This window comes from Monodelphis domestica, chromosome 2, assembly GCF_027887165.1.
Source record: "Monodelphis domestica isolate mMonDom1 chromosome 2, mMonDom1.pri, whole genome shotgun sequence".
In the NCBI taxonomy this organism is placed as follows: domain Eukaryota; kingdom Metazoa; phylum Chordata; class Mammalia; order Didelphimorphia; family Didelphidae; genus Monodelphis; species Monodelphis domestica.
In genome coordinates this window covers 252,703,925-252,726,605 of record NC_077228.1, presented here as the reverse complement: position 1 = coordinate 252,726,605, position 22,681 = coordinate 252,703,925, and the positions used below count along the sequence as shown (strand labels likewise).

The window sequence follows — 22,681 nt, the reverse complement described above, 5'->3', positions numbered from 1 at the left end:
GAAGCTTGCGCTGAAGGAAGCTGAAGGTGGGGGCCCCGAGACTGTTTCTCCATTTTTGGTCACGTGAGTAATAGGGACTGATCTCCTTTCATTGCCCCAGCTATCTAAGGGCTTGGGCCTTTGGCCCAGCCTAAACAGAAGGGGTATTTAAGCCCTATTCCCTTCTCTCCTTTTTTCTCTCTCTCTATCTCTAATTCCTTTCTTCCTCCTATTGTAATTAAACTCCATAAAAGATTGACTGCTGATTTGAGTTTTCATTTAGGAATTACATAGCTGAATTCCTTGGCGACCTTAAATTAATATATATCAGTCTTTTAAAGTGATTTCCTTGTCACATTGGTAGCCATGAAAATTTAGGGGAGGTGACACCAGAGAAAATTTTCTTTAAAAGGAAGGAGCTTTGTGTTTGGATGTCAAACTTTGCACAGAGCTCTGGTCTTTTCTTGGAAAATACTTGGAAATATTGTATTTTGTTGAATGTCCATATTTTCCCCTGGAAGTATATAGTCAGTTTTGATGGATAGCTGATTCTTGGTTGAAGACCCAGCTCTCTTGCCTTTTTGAATATCATGTTCCAAAAACAATTTGGTACTGGCTAAGAGACAGAAAGGAGGATCAGTGGAATACACTTGGGGTAAGTGACCCCAGCAAGACAGTATTTGACAAACCCAAAGACCCCAGCTTCTGGGACAAAAACCCACTATTTGACAAAAATTGCTGGGAAAAGTGGAAGACTGTTTGGGAGAGATTAGGTTTGGATCAACACCTCACACCCTACACCAAGATAAACTCAGAATGGGTGAATGACTTGAATATAAAGAAGGAAACTATAAGTAAATTAGGTGAACACAGAATAGTATACATGTCAGACCTTTGGGAAGGGAAAGACTTTAAAACCAAGCAAGATATAGAAAGAGTCACAAAATGTAAAATAAACAATTTTGATTACATCAAATTAAAAAGTTTTTGTACAAACAAAACCAATGTAACCAAAATGAGAATGGAAGCAACAAATTGGGAAACAATCTTCATAACATAAACCTCAAACAAAGGTCTAATTACTCAAATTTATAAAGAGCTAAATCAACTGTACAAAAAATCAAGCCATTCTCCAATTGATAAATAGGCTAGGGACATGAACAGGCAATTTTCAGCCAAAGAAATCAAAACTATTAATAAGCACATGAAAAAGTGCTCTAAATTTCTTATAATCAGAGAGATGCAAATCAAAACAACTCTGAGGTATCACCTCATACCTAGCAGATTGGCTAACAATGACAGCAAAGGAAAGTAATGAATGCTGGAGGGGATGTGGCAAAGTAGGGACACTAATTCATTGCTGGTGGAGTTGTGAATTGATCCAACCATTCTGGAGGGCAATTTGGAACTATGCCCAAAGGGCGACAAAAGAATATCTACCCTTTGACCCAGCCATAGCACTGCTGGGTTTGTACTCCAAAGAGGTAATAAGGAAAAAGACTTGCACAAGAATGTTCATAGCTGCACTCTTTGTGGTGGCCAAAAATTGGAAAATGAGGGGATGCCCTTCAATTGGGGAAGGGTTGAACAAATTGTGGTATATGTTGGTGATGGAATACTACTGTGCTAATAGGAATAATAAAGTGGAGGAATTCCATGGAGACTGGAACAACCTCCAGGAAGTGATGCAGAGCAAAAGGAGCAGAACCAGGAAAACATTGTACACAGAGACTGAAACACTGTGGTACAATCAAACGTAATAGACTTCTCCATTAATGTCAATACAACATCCTTGAACATTCCACAGGGATCTAGAAGAAAAAACACTAGCCACAAGCAGAGGACAATTTATGGGAGTAAAAACACTGAGGAAAAGCAACTGCTTGACTACAGGGGTTGAGGGGACATGACTGAGGAGAGACTCTAAATGAACACCCTAAGGCAAATACCAACAACATGAAAATGTGTTCGAATCAAGGACACATGTGATACCCAGTGGAATCGTGCGTCAGCTATGGGAGGGGTGGTGGGAGGGGGGGAGGAAAAGAAAATTATCTTTGTTTCCAATGAATAATGTGTGAAAATGACCAAATAAAATGTTTAAAACGTTAAAAAAAATTTTTAATTGGAAAACGTTTAACAAAGTAAATAAAAATATAATAAATGAGAACAAAAAAAAGGAAGGCGCTTGAGGCCTCTGAAGTGAGTTCAGCTTTGGAAGCTGAATTAGAGGTCAGGAGTCAGAGCTGGCTCCCTGAAATCAGTTCAGGAGTTGAGGATTTCAGTGAAGAATTGGAATTTTGCTTGGGACAAAATCTTGAGTTTTGGCAATTCACAGTCTTCAACCCACATTTTCGCAGTAACACAGATCACTGGGCTCAGGCTTCAGCCTCTAGCCATCCTATCTGACAAGTTCCTGTTTTACAAGTGGACCAGCTAGTCAAGAATAGATAGCTAGGAAATTACTTCAGGCAGATACAGAGCATACTGAGTATAGCCCAACATTTTTAGGACAGAAAAGACCTTTGGAGTTCAGGCTACAGGGAAGAGATAAGATCTTATTAGAGATAATGATTCCGTCTCCCTGGTCTATTTACCCATCCCATGTTTGATGAAATAAACCAACTTCTTTGTTTATATCATTGTCAGAGAGCAGTCAGATTGTGCTGTCATCATCCTATAGGAACTGAGGCCTACATCTGGGCTTTAGCCTATGGTTGATTACCATCAAGTTAAACACTGGTCCAAACCTCAGTCAACCCTAGTGATTTTTATCAGGTCCTCCATTCATTTATTTCATGTGGCATGTAAGAAAAGCAAAAGGGGGAAATGGTTTTATTTGGCAATTTATGACCCTCATGAGGTACAAGTTCTGGAAGTCTCATTCCTATAGATTGTTCTCCATAATAAAACAGAGCTCCAATGAAGCTGGATTGATAGATCCAGCATGGCCTTGTCTTGAGATACAGTACCTCAAGACATCTTATTTTTCTATGGACCCTAAAAATAGCATTATCCTTAATCCAGTCATCAGAAAAGGGAATGAATGAGGAAATGCAATATAAATAAGACTGAAAACAAAATAGCACCAAAGTAAGGTGTAGGATTTTAAATAGAATAAATGAAATTAGTCTATCTATAAATCTATAATCACAAAAGGATAAGAACAAAAAAGAAAAAAAATAAGGTACAATGAAAGCTAATGGCTTTTATGTATGGCTAATTAGTGTCAATAGATGGTTGTAAAAGAGAATTCTAAATCATTTGAATTGGGGAAAGAGCTGGCTAGCTCAGAGGACAGAGAGCCAGGCCCAAAGATAAGAGGTTCTGTTACCATGGAGACCAGCCCACAGTTAAAGGAAATTGAAACTGCTCTCAGAGAGGAAGTGATGCAAGAATGATAGTTGGAGGGTGAGAGATAAAGGCAAGTATGAAGTATGAAAAGGGGATTTTGCTCTAAGTTTTCCTGAGGGTAGGGTGCTTCTGGCAGTTGCTGGTGACAGTTGGCTGCTGTAGAATCTGATTTAAGGAGAGTGTATGGGGTTGGTAGCTGTCCATTGTTTAGTGAGTTAATTAGAATGTAGATAGATACAGATTGATAGACCGATAGACAGACAGATAGACTGATAGACAGATAGATAGATGGATAGATAAATAGTATAGGTTTGGCCTGGTTAGCTAGGCTGAAGGGTTATTAATGAGACTCTTAAACAATAGTTTTTAGGTAACTTATAGATTGATATAAGAAGATTTAGGTAGTTTTTAGGTATTACTAAGGTAGAAAGTTAAATCTTTCTCTTTTCTTTCCATCTTAACTATTTTTCTCAATTAAACAAAAATTTATTAAACTGTTCTTCTATCTTTCTCAAGCTCTTAATTTTAACCCATACATTTCTGTATCCCCCCCACCCCCAGGATTCTTTGGGAAAAACTAGTCTCCCAATAGATCATGCAAACATATATCTTATACTTATAATACTCATATCCTCTATTCAAAGTTGCCTACAAAATTGTCCTTTCTAATAGAAAACTATAATAATATGAGGAACAGAGAAATAAAAGAAAAAAAAAGTAAAACCAATCTTGGATGGTACAAATTACAAATAATACAATTATAATGAGAAATAGTACAATTACAAATAACACAATCTCAACTATACTCCATGGAAATAAGAACCTGAAGATATCAATCCAAATCCAACAAATACCACATAAAAAGTTTACATTATAAAATATTATGTATAAAAACATATAATATGTACAAAAAATATACAATCCCCCTGAGGCGAGTATTGACCAATACTTATAACACTTTGTAAAACTTATGATCTAGTTATCATTTAGTTTATCTTTTCTCTATACTCCTATAAAAGTATAATAAAAATAACCATTTCTAAACAGAATACATGCCAGAATACATATTTAAAACAAAATACAAATTCTATAATATAAATTATACACTTACTCAGGAATTCCATGTCACTGAAAATAGTGTCAAGTTGTCTCTGTAGTTTTATCGTCAGTAAATGTGACAATAAAGTTCAATCAGTTTCGACAAAAGGTACTCGTTTAACATGTGAAAAATGTATCCAAGATGTCTTTGTCCAATTTTTATAGCCTTTGGGGTGACTAACAATACTTGAAATGGGCCTTCCCAGGCTGGTTGAGTTGCTCCTGTGCACTGGAAATTCTTTATATATACTTTGTCTCCTGGGTTTAGATCATGAAGGGAAAAGTTTACAGGTCCTGCTTGTACAATGGCTCCGGATTCCTAAAGTTCTCGTATTTTTATTTGTAAATTTTGTATATAGGAGGCAACAGAAGTATCCCCCCAGCAATGATGTGTATGCAGGGGGAAAAGGTGTAGCTTGCATAGGGGGATAACCAAAAAGCATCTCAAATGGTGAGATGTGTACATCTCCCCTGGGCCTGCTTCGAAGGTAAAATAGAGGTAGAAGGAGAGCCTCAGGCCATTTTAAATGAGTCTCAGTGCACAATTTTCCATCATGGTCTTAAATTCCCTGTTCATTCTTTCAACTTGACCTGAGCTCTGGGGATGATATGGTACATGAAATTTTGGAGTGATTCCAAAACAAGAATAAATTTGAGATAAAACCATATCAGTAAATGAGTTCCCCTGTCTGAACCAATTTGTGCTGACAGGCCAAATCAAGGTATAATTTCTTTTAAGAGCACCTTGACAACAAAAGCCTCTATAGTTCAGACGGTAGGAAATGTTTCTAGTCATTTGGATAGCTGGTCTACTATGACTATGAAAAATTTATAATGTCCAGACTTTGGCATTGTAATAAAATTGATTTGTAGATGTACAAAAGGTGTGTAAGCCAGAGGACATCCAACAAAAGCTTTTCCAAGAAAGGCATGTTGGTTATATGCTCGACAGGTAGGGCAGGCTGCACACACTTTAGAAGCTATGGTAGTTATACTAGGTAGTTATATACTGTACATACTTTTTTTAACAGAATCTACAATGCCTTGGGTTTCAAAATGATCATTTTTATGAATTGATTGATATATTTGATGATAAAAACTTCAAGGATGTAGGGGTTTTCCTTCAGAAGACACCCATACTCCAATACTGTGTTTTACTTTGAATTTTGTGTCCATTTTTGCACTTCCTTTACATTATAAAAAAGGGATAAATCTGATTTATTAATAGTTGCCAAAGGTAGAATTAGTTCAGGCCCTTCTAAAGCAGCGAGTATCTAAAGCAGCAGTATCTGCCTGGTGGTTTCCTCTAGAGACTGGGTTAGTTCCATATGTATGGGCAGAGCAATGAACAACAGCTAGGGCTTCAGGTAGTTGGAGACCAGAAATAACTTCATTAATGATTTTTGCATTCGCAATACTTTTCCCAGCTGAAGTTAAAAATCTCCTTTGAAGCCAAAGCATATCGCCTACATGACATATTCCAAATGCATATCTAGAGTCAGTGTAAATCATTGCTTTCTTATCTTTTGCAATTATACAGGCATTTTTTAAAGCTCTGCACCTTGAGCACTTATATTTGAGAGCAGTGAGGTTGACCAAAGAGTAGCAAATTCTGTGACTATAGCAGCTCCAGTGTAACGTATGCCATCCCTCATGAAAGAAGAACCATCAGTGAATAAGACTAGATCTGATTGTCTAAAGGAGTATCCAGGAGATTATCTCAAGGATTTTCAGCCATGAACACTAAAGATTCACAACTGTTTAATGGTTCTCTTGTACTTGGTAAATACAGAAGCAAGGTGGCATGGTTGAGTGTTGTGCAGTGTTTTAAGGTGATACGTTCATTGCCTAACAAGGTTACTTCATCACTTACAAGTCTTTGGTCAGAAAATGCCTGTGTTCTATGCCTAAGTAAGAATGCTTCAACTTCATGAGGACACATTATTGTTAGTGGGCATACCAATACTGTATCAGCAGATTTAATTACTAGCAAAGCTGTAGCAGCTATGCCTCTAAGACATGATGGTGCTTCTGAAGCTATTAGGTCCAACTGGGCCAAATAATAAGCAACTGGACATTGAACAGGTCCTAAAGTTTGAGTTAACACACCTGAGGCAACCCTTCTCCATTTATGTACATGTACATATGGTTTGTTGTAATCTGGGATGCCTAAAGCAGGGGCAGGCAGGATAGCCTGTTTTAATTTAGAAAGAGCTGATAGATGTTCTGCATCTAACCTAAGTGGTTCAGTGACTAAATCTTTTGTCAATGCTATAAGGAGTTTAGTGATTTCCCCAGAGCAAGGGATCCACTGCCTACAAAATCCTATTGTTCCTAAAATTGCCCTCAGCTGTTTCTTAGTGGAGGGAGAACTCAATTTTTGAATATCTTGAACTCGCTTAGGGGAAATGAAGTGGGCACCATCAGTTAAAATGAAGCCTAAAGACTCCACTTTGGGGAGACATCACTGAACCTTTGCCTTTGAGAGCTTGTATCCTCTCTCTTATATAGTTTCAAAAGGAGATGTTTGCTCTCTTCTTGGCATGCTATGGCAAGAGCTTATCATCTACAAAATGTATCAAATACAGCTCTCCTTAAATTAAACTTAATATTTGCAAAATCTTGTGTTAAAATCTGTGAGCATAACGTGGGACTTTCCACGTACCTCTGGGACAAACAATACCACATCCTTTAAAAACTTTTCCAGGTGAAGGCAAATATATTTCTGGAAACTTCATGGTTATTGAGAAAAATGTGGAACAGAAATTTACTACTATAAAATATTTGGCGATGCTAGCAATAGAGGAAATAATTGTGGATGGACTTGGAACCACAGGGTGTCTTTTAATGGCATGATTTTTTACGGCACTTAAATCTTATACAAACTGATAGATTATTTATTTTCATCTAATTTTGACTTTTTAACAGGCAAGATAGGTGTATTATATTTTGATTTTCATAGAACTATGATTTTCTATTCAATTAAAGAATTTGTCACTGGAGTAATTCCTCAATTTCCTCTTTTGATAGAGGATATTGAGACATGGAAGGAGGCAGGCCACCTTTTTTTTTTTTTTACATTTTAAGACTAACTTTAATCTCAGAATCACATATCCATACACCACCTATTTCCTTTGTTTTTTTTTTCACTTAAACTTAAATTCATGGTTTATCAGAACAAAGACTGTAAACAAATATTTACCAGGTCTGTTACATGTAACATACAGGAGCTGCTTTAAAACAGAAATCCATTTCCCTCCCTTACTCCCTCCCCCTTTTTTATAAATACAGGTATCAAAACAACACTGAACATACTTTTTGTTACTACTAGTAGTCGGTACCCACACCTCTTCAAAAATTAAACAAAATTAGTAACAGTATTTATTGTACCTGTTACTTTATAAACAATTTACATTGTCGCTCTTTCACTAAGCAAGATGGACCAAGCATGCCATTTATAATTTTCCTTCTTGAGAAATTAGATTTCTGAAACATACATTACTCCACAGAAATCTGATACTTCTTGCTATGCTTTCATCTTGTAAAACCTGAATTCCATTTGGAGCACTCCAGGTTTATGCTTAAATGGTAGTGCCTTGATAAGAGGGAAAAAAATTGTGCTGCATTTTTCTTCCCATTGTGCCTGAAAACATAATGGGTGTACATATATTAAATATATTCTTACAAATGTCCAGGTCATGTATATCAGCTGGAATTCTTTTAATGGGTGGGTTTTGCATTGTGAGATTTAATCAAAACATTAACATGAGTAGAAGGTTGTTGGTTTAGATAAGTTTGAGATTTGTTCAAATTAATTGCTGTATGTTTGTCCTTCTGGAGGTGGTGGAAGCTTTGTTTTCTTTGAACATCATTAGATGCCTTAGCTCTTGAAGTACAACTTTAATGCTATAAGAATTTTGCCATTTTGCTAACACTGGTATGCTCCGTGCATCCACCATTCCATTGGAATTATTTATCCCATTCATATTAATTTTTGTTACAAATCTAACTGTTGGAGGTGCTTCTGGGTATTTAGGTCCACACTCTACTTTCAGACTGTATATTCTGTTTTCATAGTTTGTCCTTAGCCCAATAATCATGCCTGTCCACCTTGTATCTTCATCATCTTCAAGTCCCCAGCTAACTGTACAATCGCCTACTCCTTTTTGGCCTTCTTCAAGTTCTTCTAACAAGCAAAAATTAAGTGGAACTTTAACTCCTGTGGAGACCGCCATCTTCTCCAGCAACCCCAGATTTCTCAGCAGGCCACCTTTTGTCATAATTTGAACAGGAACAGCTGATTTAAGTAGGCCTACGTCAGAAGAAAATGTGGCCCAGAGAGATTCAGGTATATCAGTTATTATTTCAAAGGTGGAAGGTTTGTCCACCTCCTGACTATCCAAAAGAAATATGGGGAACAAATTTAAAAATTCCTCTGGCAATTCTAGCATCATAGCCCCATCTTGAAAGAGGGTTATTGTGGCTCTTAGTTTACACAAAAGGTCTCTCCCTACCGAATTTATTGGGGAATTAGGCATTAGGAGGAAAGAATGTTCCACTGACAGAGGTCCCACAAACACCATGTGAGGTGAAAGCTTTAGGACCTTCAGAGGTGCTCCTGTCACTCCTACTACATTTATAGAGCCAATGGAATCAAATCAGAATCAGGTGTACTCATTAATACCGATCTAGAGGCACCAGTATCTATAAGTATTTCCAACTTTAAAAGATAGATGTGATTCATTACTATTTGGGGGAGAATGGACTGGGATAACTGGTGCTAAAAATATTAGTGTCTGGGAAATAAAAGATTTCATTCTCTGATTCCAGAGTCCTTTCTCCCCTCTCAAACTTTCATAAAGGTCCTTGGCCATTTTTCTGAGGTTCCTCTCATTGAGGGGGATTTCTAATCTGAATGTTGTGTGGATGAGCCTCATTTCAGATATATTGTTGTAACATTTCATTTTGCTCAGATTATCATTTCTAAATGCTTTTTATAATGGTGTTTCTATAGTTATTATTATTTCTAGAATAGTTGTTATTCCTAAAGTTTCCATTATTTCTGAATACCTGATTCCAGCTTCTACCGTTTAATATTAAGTGACTCCTTTTTCAACATCATTCCCAGAAGTCCTTAGTATTTCCCAAATATTCCCTATAATCTCTCCTGCATCTCCACATTGGCGGCATCACGTTATTGGTATTTAACTGGCAATAACTCCTCCCACAGGCTCTTTTTTGGGATGATGCAGCAAGGATGGTGGTAAGCTAAGTGTGGGGATTTTAAATGGGCTAATCAGCCATGGGCACATGGTTTTTATTTTGTATCTTCTTTATTCCTTGATTTTTAATGATCATTAATAAACCTCATAAAATATAATAATTTATTATTAGACATAATAATTTAAATTTTACAGTTTTAGTAACCACTAGTTGTATGAGGACTTCTCAATTTTTTTTAAGATAGCCTAGATAATTTTTTCTAAGCCATGTTTCTCCTGCCAAAGCTATTCGCCCACGCCAATGCCCACCCTCGCAAAGTTGCTTCTCCTGATTCGGCCGCTCCTGCTGCTAAATTCCAGTGGCTTGTTTCTACTCTTGCTCCTGCTCCTGCTACTGCTGTCCGCTCCTGCCTCCAGCCATCCACTCCTGAACTTCTTGATCCAGATCACTCATCCACTCCAGGCCCCAGCCCCAGCCTCAGGCCCCCAGCAATTCTACTCCTGATCTTCGGCCTCCAACCCAGATTAATCATCCAACCCCAGGTCCAGCCCCAAGACTCAGGCTACTGGTAGCTGCCACTGTGTCTTCGGAATCACAAACCAGCTGGCAAAAACTGGGGTGATCTTTCTTTAGGCAACAATTAGCCTCCAAGTGGCAGGTACCTCAGGAGGGGGGGGGGGGGGGAGGACGAGGAGAGGGAAGAGACTTTTCCAAACAGGAAGTTAATTACAAGCATGGCATATTCTATGAGAGAGCAGTGCATTGCCTATTTCAAACAGCTACCAGCTTTAGGATGTTTTTTTCATAAGTGCACTTATCCTTTTACTTATCTTGCCTGAGATTCAGGGAAGAATCAACCCTTTGCCATTCTGGCCTGCCCAGTCTCTGAGATACATTCAATTTGGAATTCCTTCACACTACGCTCAGCAAGGAGTTCTCCCTCTCTACAGGAGACCCAAGAGCGCAAGACCTTTGATAATAGGGATCTGAATGGATAGAAAAAGGAAATTTAAAGAGACTAGAGGTTATATTTTTAAGACTTTTCAGGCTCCAATATTTTATAAAAGTCTGTATTTTTTGTATTTTGCTGATTGTTTTGTGGTTTTAAGTTCATATATTAATGTATTCAATACTATTCTGTTATATTATATCATTTTAATTTACTGAGTTTTAACTACTATTATATTCTGTTGCTTTTCCTCTATAACTATACTAAACAAATATTATTGAATAAGCACAAGGTTAAAGATCCCAACCAATTCCAATGGGATTGATGAAAATTTTGAGCCAAGACAAGAGGACTTGAACTTGTTTGGTGTTCGAGGTTGCGGCTGTTTAACATGTATTAAAGGCAGGTCTTCCTTGTTCCACATTCTACCAAGTATCTCAAATTTTGCTCCTACCTGGCTCCTATCATCTAGTCCCTTTTCTGTCTTTCATAATGTGGCAAATTTCTGTAGTCCTGCCTACTGATTGGGTAAATGCTTATATCATTTTAATTGGGCCCTGATTGAAGGACCTGTTATAGGTTTATTTTTCCTTTACTTAGAATTTTTACACATAAGACTTTGATAGTCTATATTTTATACAGAAATTATCTTTTTTTTAGATTTTTTTAATTCTTTTTTTCTCTTACCAATTGATTGACACACCTCATAACTCAGCCATGCATCCCTAAGTGATCCCTGTGTTTTTCAATCACCCTCTTCAGGGGATATGTATAATTATTATTATTATTGTGAATTGCAAGGTTTAAATTCTTTTTGAGAGTAATTTTAGGAAAAGAAACATGCTAACTCTCCAAATCCAGAAAGTGAAATGTTTGGAGAAGACATCATTAAGATGCTTGCACAGACAACACCCTGCAACAGAAGATCCAGAGTAAACTTTGGGTTTTGGTGATTTGAATTGTGCGGGGTTTTAAGTGAATTTGTTTTGATATATACTCTTATGCCACAGGGAACTGCTCCCTAACTGGCTTTTTGTCAATGCGCCTACCAGTTATTAGTTTTGTTCTCTTTTCCTCTTATCCTCAAATTATTGTAACTTCAAAGTTGGTATGTTTACAAGTCCCATCAGAGAGACTAGTCTTCCCCGACTCTCAGGGGGATGTATAAATGGAGATTTAAACCTTCAATTTCATTCCCCAGAAGTGGTTAGTATTTACCAAAATTTCCTATAATCTCTCCTGCATCTCCACATAGGCAGGATTACGTTATTGCTATTTAACTTCTCCCAGGGCTTTTTTTGGGATGATGCAGCAAGTATGGTGGTAAGCTAAGTACGGGGATTTTAAATGGGCTAATCAGCCATGGATGGCACATGGTTTTTATTTTGTATCCTCTTTATGCCTTGATTTTCTAACGATCCATAATAAATCTCATAAAATATATTATTATTAGAGATTACAATTTAATTTTTATTTTATTATGTATATATTATTATTATTTTATTAATTTTTATTAATTTGCATTTCATTTTTCAATTTTTCCCATTAATTTTATTTTTTTCCTTAATGCCTCCACCAAGTCACTGTCATCTTCATCTCCCTTTTCATGGCCATTATATACATATGCTGCCACTTAATTCCTCAAGGTTCATACTAGTCCAATTTGGAGATTTGGTTTTAAAATAGTCCTTGACTATCCTGCAACAACTTTTCACAAACTACCTTCTTATCTGTCTGATATCCCTTTCTCTGGTCAGATCCAGGTCTATATATCTACCTCCTGGTTCAATAAGTCTGTCCATGAACTGGGAAGGATTTTCACCGATCATCTGTCTGAGATCTTCAAATTTTGTCCAGGAACTAGATCTATTAGAACATACTCTCATGGCTCTTAGTAATGCCTCGCTAGCCCGATACAGTCTCATGTAATCATTTACACTATTCACATTCCATTGTGGGTCTTGCCAGGGCCAATGAACTTCTTCCCCTTCCCTGAGCCTGACTGGAAGAGATGATCTTATTTTTCTCTCTTTCCATTAAAAATGCCTGTAATAGGGCTGAGTAGCTCAGTGGATTGAGAGCCAGACCTAGAGATGGGAGGTCCTAGGTTCAAATCTGACCTCAGACACTTCCCAGCTGTGTGACCCTGGGCAAGTCACTTGATCCCCATTGCCTAGCCCTTACCATTCTTCTGCCTTGGAACCAATACACAGTATTAATTCCAAGCTGGAAGATAAGGGTTTAAAAAAAATGCCTGTAATAAATTTTCAAAATCAATTCAAGTAGGATATGTTTGACAAATATTCTCTAGCTTTCTGATAACCACTATATAGGCTCATCCTCAAAAGAAGAGGTATGAGGCTTAATATTTCTCAATATCTTGAAAGGTGAATGGTGTTTGATATCTTATTAACTATTCTTTATGATTAAAGGTGGGTACTTCTCTTGAGGGGAATACGAATTAGCTAGGTTATTTCTTGTTTCTTTCTCTTGGTTTCCTGTTTGAGTTGCTATGGGGTAGGTGAAAGGAGGAGGAGGAAGAACAGAAAGAGCGACAAGTTGGGTAGAGTAAGAGGTAGTTTCAGTAAGTTGAGAGACAATTTGGACTAGATGAGAGATATAATTTTTAAATATTCTATCCAAGTTCCATTGTTTTTTCTTGTTGGAGAGAAATAGGTAAAATATTTGGTAAATTTGAAAGGATCCTAGCAGAACAAATGATCCCAGAAACAGTAATAAATGAAGACAATCTAAAATTATGAGTTATGCCAGCTCAGCAAAACTCTCTGGAAGCGGGAGTTGTTTGAGAACTGCTCCTTCACAATGTGTGCCATGACTCCAGCACCATACTAAATTGCCTATATATTCTTAAAAATTCTAACTAATTCCAAGGATATTTTATATATGTGTGTATATATATACATATGGATATTTTAATAACAAGTGAGGAAAACAATCAGAACAGAAGATTAAAAGATAAATCAAACTCCTACCTGGCTCACCAAGAAATGTAGGGGTTAAAATTAGGAGCGTGACAAAGACAGGAGAGCAATTTAACAAATTTTTGTGGTTCTGGTTTTACACAAGAGCAATGAATCAATCCAAGAATCCTTTTCTTCAATTTTGATGGCAGTTGAAGTAGCCAGCAACACTTGGAAGGGGCTTTCCTTAAGAGGCTGAGTCCCACTAGTTCACTGAAAGTTCTTCATGTTTATTGTTTCCTTATGTCTACAAAATACTTTCGATAATGTGGAATTCTTGGAGCAGGGACAGACAGAATGACCTATTTTAATTATGTGAGAGCTAACAGATGTTGGGAATCTAAGTGAAGAAGTTGAGGGACTGAATTTTTAGTCAGAGCTACAAGGGGCTTGGGCTGGGAGCAGAGAGCTGCTAAAGAGCCTATGTTTGGGAGCAATAGAACAAGTTCCAGTACCTTAAATAAAACCTAAAGATTCCACGTTTGGAAAGCACCACTGGCACTTTGGACCTAAAGGCCTTGTGACCCCTTCAATGAAATTCTTAAAGAGATTTCTACTATCTTCCTGACATATCTCCACATCTGGTGCCAATAAAAGAAGATCATCAACATACTAAAGTAGCATCCTTAAAAAAATGACATTAACTAAGTCTTGCTGTTAATTTGAGAGAATAAAGTTGAGATTTCTACCTGTCCCTGAAACAGGCAAGTCCATGACCATTGTTAACCTTTACATATAAAAACAAATATCTTCCTAGAATTTATATAAATAGGAATAAAAAAGAAAGCAAAATAGAGATCTACCATTGTAAAACATGTAACCTCACTAGATGGTAAGGTCAAAGAGATGTTGGGGTCTGACCCAGTGAGAAAAGAGCCATGAATTAATGTGGGGTTTTACCCAGAGAGAAAGAAGTCACAAATAATTTTCACAGATATACCTCTGTGTTCTGCTGAAGGCCACAGCAGAGCTGCTTGCACAAGTAGCAGGTGGGATATCTGAAAATGAACTTTGGCCCCTGGGATTGCTTGGGTTTGTAGAGGAGCACTAGAAATGTCTTGAGTATAGTCTTTTCATAAACAATATTATGTGGGAAAGAAACACCTCCTAAATATGAGTTTATGCTTATTAGCACTCTACTCTATATAAAAATCTTTCTCTTTGTTATACTAAACGGAGATTATCACCCAATCTGCACTACTTTGTATTTCAAATTTAACTATCTAAAATTGAACTACCGCCATAGCCAGGTCCTTGTCAAAATTGGGGGTATCTCTATGAAACATGATGAAATTAAAGGAGCTGAAAGGTATATGTTGTATTAATGTAATGTTACCACTTTGCCCCATCATTCATGCATGGCAGCTTCTCTCAGAAGAAATATGCCCTTGTTAAATCATTATTTACTGCTACTAAATCTAACATTTGGGTGGATATGAGGAGAAAGAAGAAGAGAGAATATAAGGGATAGTTAGGGAGCCTGATTCAGTATCTGAGAGGAGGAGGAGTGGGGTGAAGAAAGGTGAACTGGTCTGGAAAAAGGTGAACTGGTCTGGAACAGAAAGGGACTACGAGAGGATTTGAAGAGGGTGGACTGGACTGGGAGAAGGGTTGAAAGAAGGATGGGCTGGCCTGGGGTAAGGGGAGAGGAATAGAGAAGGGAGGGGCTTCAGAGAAGGGGATAGAATGGAAGGGGGCAAGGTGACAAAAGGAAATAGAGGAAGATCTTGGGAAAGAATGTGTGGAGGAAGGAGGATGCAAAAGGAAGTAGAGGCTGGGGGGGGGGGGGGGGGGAACAGCCTAGAGTCCCAAAAAAGGGAAAAGGAAGAGAACAGGCAAAGCTGGAAAGGAGGAAAGGGCTGCTATGGATGGGAAGGGAATGAAAAAGAGAATACTGCTTAAGTATTAGACTTACTTCAATGAATCTTTGTAGACATATTGGGCCCAGACATACCAATAATCTAATACTATGGAATTTCTATCCCCAATAGCAGATTTCAACTCTTTCAATGTCTTAAAAGTGAAAGACCCAAAACAAGACAAAAGTCATAATTTTAAACCATTTCTTACTTGCTAAAGGCTTGATTTTTTTTGTCATTGCTGGCTCTACTGACGGTAACCCTTGTTCCCATGAGATGAACAGCCTACATAAAGGTGAGCTTCATGGGACAGAATTATTAGTCTACATTTCCTATTTCTTTAAATTAAAAAAAAAAAAGGAATTCTTTTCCTTTGAGTTACTGCCTCTAGGAGTTTCCTTTTTCTAAGACTTTTTAATTTCTTCCTAGGGTCTTTCCTATAAACAGTTTAGTTTGTGGTTGCTTGTTTTTTTATGAGAACAAAAAAAAAAAAAACCCTAAAAGTCATCTCTCTCTTACTCCTATATTTTTAAAGCTAAGTTAACATTATTTTTTTCCTTTTACCTTTCCAACTTTATTCACACTTTCCTCTCCAAACTAAAAGAAAACAATATTATTCACAAATATATAGGAAGTATGTTTATAAGAAACAGATAAACGAAAGGTACAAGAAACACAAATCTTATCCAAAGTTGATCTTCTCAGAAAACCAAAACTTAAATTTTTTTTTACTCTACAGGTAAGCCTCTACTTGTGAAAAAAGAAAATACTCAAAAAAAGGCAGAAAAAGAAAAAAAAAGGAAGTACTCAGACTCCTGATTCATTGGTCATTGTGTGGGATACAAATTGATTACTTCACTCAAAAATAAGCACAAGTACCCCACAACAATCTGTATGAGATGCAGGTTTCTCACTCAAAAATGAGCACCAGTCACTCAAATAAACAAAATCAGAGTCAGAAGGTAGGAGTAAAAAGAGGCAGTCATTTATTCCCCTTCATTAAAGAGAGCACTTCAATGATGGGCTAAGAATTACCAACTGTCTGGACAACAAGCAGTCAATATAAATACACTATATACACATCACAAGGTTCCTCCCCCATCCCCTGTCAGCACCTCCTCCCAATCAGGCTTTGACCTACCAATCAAAATACTGTGCTTCCAACTCAACTCAGTTGAGGCAAGGGAAGCAAACAAGCTGTTCATTGCCCTGTCTGTCCTTCATTAGTCTCCCTTCCAAGGCTGTCCCAGAGTCCTCAAACAACAAAAAGGTAACAAACTAGCTTTTATAAGCTAAATGCTCAATCTGAAAATGCTCAAATCTACCCCATGCAGTCACCATTTGATATGTCTGAAATTCTCTATAGAGACTGTATCTTAATTTTACAATTATTATTTACAAAATAGAAAAAAGTAGACTAGCTGGCTCTTTCAGTCACTTGAAGTTTCCATGAACAGGTTGAGCCAGACTTCAAGCCTTCCTAACTCCACAATTCCAGGGGGGAAAAAAGGCCATCTTCCTGTACCTTCCAATTTTTATATTCTTCATGATGTTCTTTTACTGAGCTTCTCTGATTGGGGGATGCTAACCTCAATCAGAACAAGAAGCAGGTTTTCCAGATACAAGTAATACTTCATGCTGTTTTTAGAATGGCATATGCCATATTTCCCAGCATGACATTCATTACCTTGAGGCTCTTTTCTCTAACCTGCCTCAACAAAGGGGAAGAAGCCAGTTTGAAGTTTCAAACTTTTTTTTAAACCCTAAACCCTTAACTTCCATCTCAGAATTGATACAAATATGGTTTCAAGGCAGAAGAGTGGTAAGGGCTAGGCAATGAAAATTAAGTGATTTGCCTAGGGTCACACAGCTAGGAAGTGTTTTTTTTAAAAAAACATTATTTTATTTGGTCATTTCCAAGCATTCATTGGAAACAAAGATCATTTTCTTTTCTTCTTTCCCACCACCCCCACCTCTCCCATAGCCGACACACGATTTCACTGGGTATCACATGTGTTCTTGATTCTAACCCATTTCCATGTTGTTGGTATTTGCCTTAGGGTGTTCATTTAGAGTCTCTCCTCAGTCATATTTCCCTCATCTCCTGTAGTCAAGCAGTTGCTTTTCCTTGGTGTTTTTACTCCCACTTTGTCCTCTGCTTGTGGATAGTGTTTTTTCTCCTAGATACCTGCAGATTGTTCAGAGACATTGCATTGACACTAATGGATAAGTCCATTACTTTCGATTGTCCACAGTGTATCAGTCTCTGTGTACAATGTTTTCCTGGTTCTGCTCCTTTTGCTCTGCATCAAAAGTTGTTGGAGTTCCTGGAGGTTGTTCCAGTCTCCATGGAATTCCTCCACTTTATTATTCCTTTGACCACAATAGTATTCCATCACCAACATATACCACAATTTGTTCAGCCATTCCCCAATTGAAGGGCATCCCCTCATTTTCCAATTTTTGGCCACCACAAAGAGTGCAGCTATGAACATTCTTGTGCAAGTCTTTTTCCTTATTACCTCTTTGGAGTACAAACCCAGCAGTGCTATGGCTGGATCAAAGGGCAGACAGTCTTTTATCGCCCTTTGGGCATAGTTCCAAATTGCCCTCCAGAATGGTTGGATCAATTCACAACTCCACCAGCAATGAATTAATGTCCCTACTTTGCCACATCCCCTCTAGCATTCATTACTTTCCATAGCTGTCATGTTAGCCAATCTGCTAGGTGTGAGGTGATACCTCAGAGTTGTTTTGATTTGCATCTCTCTGATTATAAGAAATGTAGAACATTTTTTCATGTGCTTATTAAGAGTTTAAATTTATTTGGCTGAGAACTGCCTGTTCATGTCCCTTGCCCATATATCAATTGGAGAATGGCTTGATTTTTTGTACAATTGATTTAGCTCTTTGTAAATTTGAGTAATTAAACCTTTGTCAGAGGTTTTTACGAAGATTATTTCCCCGTCTGTTGCTTCCCTTCTGATTTTAGTTACATTGGTTTTGTTTGTACAAAAACTTTTTAATTTGATGTAGTCAAAATTATTTATTTTGCATTTTGTGACTCTTTCTAAGTCTTCCTTGGTTTTAAAATCTTTCCTTCCCAAAGGTCTGACATGTATACTATTCTGTGTTCACCTGATTTACTTACAGTTTCCTTCTTTATGTTCAAATCATTCACCCATTCTGAATTTATCTTGGTGTAGGGTGTGAGGTGTTGATCCAAACCAAATCTCTCCCACACTGTATTCCAATTTTTCCAGCAGTTTTTATCAAATAATGGATTTTTGTAACAGAAGCTGGGGTCTTTGGGTTTGTCAAATACTGTCTTGCTGGGGTCACTTACCCCAAGTCTATTCCACTGATACTCCATTCTGTCTCTTAGCCAGTACCAAATTGTTTTGATAACCACTGCTTTATAGTATAGTTTGAGATCTGGGACTGCAAGTCCTCCTTCCTTTGCATTTTTTTTCATGATTTCCCTGGATATCCTTGATCTTTTGTTCTTCCAAATGAACTTATTTATGGTTTTTTCTAATTCAGTAAAGATGTTTTTTGGTAGTTCAATAGGTATGGCACTAAATAAGTAAATTAATTTCAGTAGGATTGTCATTTTTATTATGTTAGCTCATCATACCCATGAGCAATCAATATTTTTCCAATTGTTTAGACCTAGTTTTAACTGTATGCAAAGTGTTTTGTAGTTGTGTTCATATAGTTACTGTGTTTGTCTTGGCAGATAGATTCCTAAATATTTTATATTGTCTTGGGTGATTTTAAATGGTAGTTCTCTTTCTAATTCTTGCTGCTGAAATGGGTTAGAGATATATAGATAAGCTGATGACACCTGTGGGTTTATTTTGTATCCTACAACTTTGCTAAAGTTGTTGATTATTTCGATTAGCATTTTGGTTGATTCCCTAGGACTCTTTAAGTAAATCATCATATCATCCGCAAAGAGTGACAGCTTGGTCTCCTCATTGCCAATTTTAATACCTTCAATTTCTTTTTCTTCTCTAATTGCTACTGCTAGTATTTCTAGTAAAATGTTAAATAATAGAGGTGATAATAGGCATCCTTGTTTTAATCCTGATCTTATTGGGAAGGCTTTGAGTTTTTCCCCATTGCAGATGATGTTTGTTGATGGTTTTAGATATATACTGTTTATTATTTTTAGGAAAGGCCCTTCTATTCCTATACTTTCTAGTGTTTTCAATAGGAATGGGTGTTGTATTTTTTCAAAGGCTTTTTCTGCATCTATTGAGATAATCATGTGATTTTTGTCAGTTTGCTTCTTAATATGGTCAATTATGTGGATGGTTTTCCTAATACTGAACCATCCTTGTATTCCTGGTATGAATCCTGCCTGGTCATAGTGGATGACCCTTGTGATGACTTGCTGGATTTTTTTTGCTAGTATCCTATTTAAGACTTTTTCATCTATATTCATTAGGGAGATTGGTTTGTAGTTTTCTTTCTCTGTTTTTGACCTGCCTGGCTTTGGGATCGGTACCATGTTTGTGTCATAAAAGAATTTGGTAGAACTCCTTCTTGGCTTATTCTGTCAAATAGTTTGTTTAATATTGGGATTAGTTGTTCTTAGAATGTTTGATAGAATTCATTTGTGAATCCATCTGGCCCTGGGGATTTTTTCTTAGGAAGTTCTTTGATGGCTTGTTCAATTTCTTTTTCTGATATGGGGTTGTTAAGGTAATTTATTTCTTCCTCTTTTAGTCTAGGCAATTTATATTTTTGTAAGTATTCATCCATATCACCTAGATTGCCATATTTGTTGCCAAATAATTGGGCCTAGTAGTTTTTAATGATTGCCTTGATTTCCTCTTCATTAGAGGGGAGATCTCCCTTTTCATCTTGGATACTGTCAATTTGGGTTTTTTCTTTCCTTTTTTTAATTAGACTGACTAGTACTTTGTCTATTTTATTTATTTTTTCAAAGTACCAGCTTCTAGTCTTATTTATTAAATCAACAGTTCTTTGATTTTCAATTTTATTAATTTCTCCTTTGAGTTTTAGGATCTCTAATTTAGTCTTCATCTGAGGATTTTTAATTTGCTCACTTTCTAATTTTTTAATTTGCATGCTCAATTCATTGACCTCTGCCCTTCTTAATTTGTTAATATATGAATTCAAGGATATACATTTCCCCGAGTACTGCTTTGGCTGCATCCCATAGGTTTTGAAAGGATGTCTCACCATTGTCATTTTCTTCAATGAAGTTATTAATTGTTTCTATGATTTGTTCTTTAACTAACTGGTTTTGGAGAATCGTATTGTTTAGTTTCTAATTAATTTTAGATTTACCTCTCCATGTTCTCTTACTAATCATTATTTTCATTGCATTGTGATCTGAGAAAGTTGTATTTATTATTTCTGCTGTTTTGCACTTGTTTGCAATGTTTTTATGCCCTAATACATGGTCAATTTTTGTGAATGTACTATGTGCTGCAGAAAAGAAGGTATATTCCTTTGTGTGCCTATTTATTTTTCTTCACATGTCTACTCACTCTAATTTTTCTAAAATTTCATTCACTTCTCTTACCTCTTTCTTATTTATTTTTTGGTTTGATTTATCTAGTTCAGATAGAGGAAGGTTCAGGTCTCCCACTAGTATAGTTTTTCTATCTATTTCATCCTTGAGTTCCTCTAGTTTCTCCTTTAGAAATTTGGATGCTATGCCATTTGGTGCATACATGTTGAGTACAGATATTTCCTCACTGTCTATACTGCTTTTTATCAGGATGTAATTACCTTCCCTATCTCTTTTAACTAGATTTATTTTTACTTTGGCTTTGTCATATATCATGATTGCGACTCCTGCCTTCTTTTTGTCAGTTGATGCCCAATAGATTTGGCTCCACCCTCTTACTTTCACCCTATGTGTATCTACCTTCCTCATGTGTGTTTATTTTAGACAGCATATGGTAGGGTTTTGGATTCTAATCCACTCTGCTATTCGCTTGAGTTTTATGGGTGAGTTCATTCCATTCACATTCAGAGTTATGATTACTAGCTGTGTATTTCCCAGCATATTGATTTCTGCTCCTGTTCCTGCCTTTTCTTCTTTCACTATTTCCTTCTACACCAATGTTTGCTTTTAAACAGTCCCCCCCTTGTTCCCACCCTTATTTTACTTCCCTTTCTACCCCCCTACCTTCTTATCCCCCCCTTATTTTCCCTGTAGTCTTTCTAAAATTAACCCCCCACCCCCTCCCTCTCTTGTACTACTTACCTCCCCACCAGACCGTTTGTTACCCTTCTGCCCCCAATGGATTGGATTGTTTTTCCCTCTTTGAGTCAATTTCAAAGCACGTAAAAGTTGAGTATTTCCTGTCTCCGACCTCTTTACCCTTCCAGTATACTGATGTTCTCCCCCCTCCCACCATGAGCTTCTTTATGATGTATAAATTTACCCCCATTTGTTTCTTTTCCCATTTCTTTTAATATTAACCTATTTTAAGCTCTAGTTATATATATATATATATATGCATGCTCATGTGTATGTATTTTTGCATGCATATATCTATATACCTATTTATGTCATGTCCTTTCATCCTATATAGTTTGTCACTGTTCCCTCTAAGTGTACTTCTTTTTGCTGCCCAGGTAATAACAACAGTTTTTAAGAATTACCAATGACCTCTTTTCTTATAGGGATACATATCATTTTAACTTATTGAGTCTCTTAAAAAAAAATTTTTTTTGTTTTGCTAGGAAGTGTTTTAATCCAGATTTGAACCCAGAACCTCCCACTTCTATACCTGACCTCTCTCAATCCACTGAGCTACCTAGCTGCCCATATAGATTCAGTCTTAAAATCAAACACACATTTTTGCTTTAAAATCCATTTTGGTGGCCATAAAGGATTATAGATTATTAATTTCTACATTTTACAGATTATTAATCTCCACAACTTTCCACACTGCTATGATATACAGGGAACTGATTCAAATTTATAATAAAGGCAAATTGATAAACGGTCAAAGGATAAGAATGGGCAAATTCTAAGTGGAAAAAATTTAAGTTATCAATAATCATATGATAAAATGTTCCAAATCATCAATGATTAGAGAATTGCTAATTAAAGCAACTGAAGTTCTACCTCACATCCATCAGAATGGCAAAGAAGACACAAAGTTAAATAACATATGTTGGAAGAGCTGTGGGAAACTAGGCACATTTGATCTAGCCATTTTGGAAAATAACTTAGAATTATAACC

At 36.8% G+C, this 22,681-nt stretch overlaps 1 protein-coding gene and 1 pseudogene across 5 annotated transcripts in view; both read right to left on the bottom strand.

Moving 5' to 3' along the window:
• Positions 1–22,681, bottom strand: part of WDR45B (WD repeat domain 45B) — a 106,581-nt gene that overhangs the window by 45,533 nt on the left and 38,367 nt on the right. The gene's annotated exons all lie outside the window — the stretch shown is intronic.
• On the bottom strand, positions 896–17,627 carry LOC130457279 (ubiquitin-conjugating enzyme E2 variant 2-like; annotated as a pseudogene).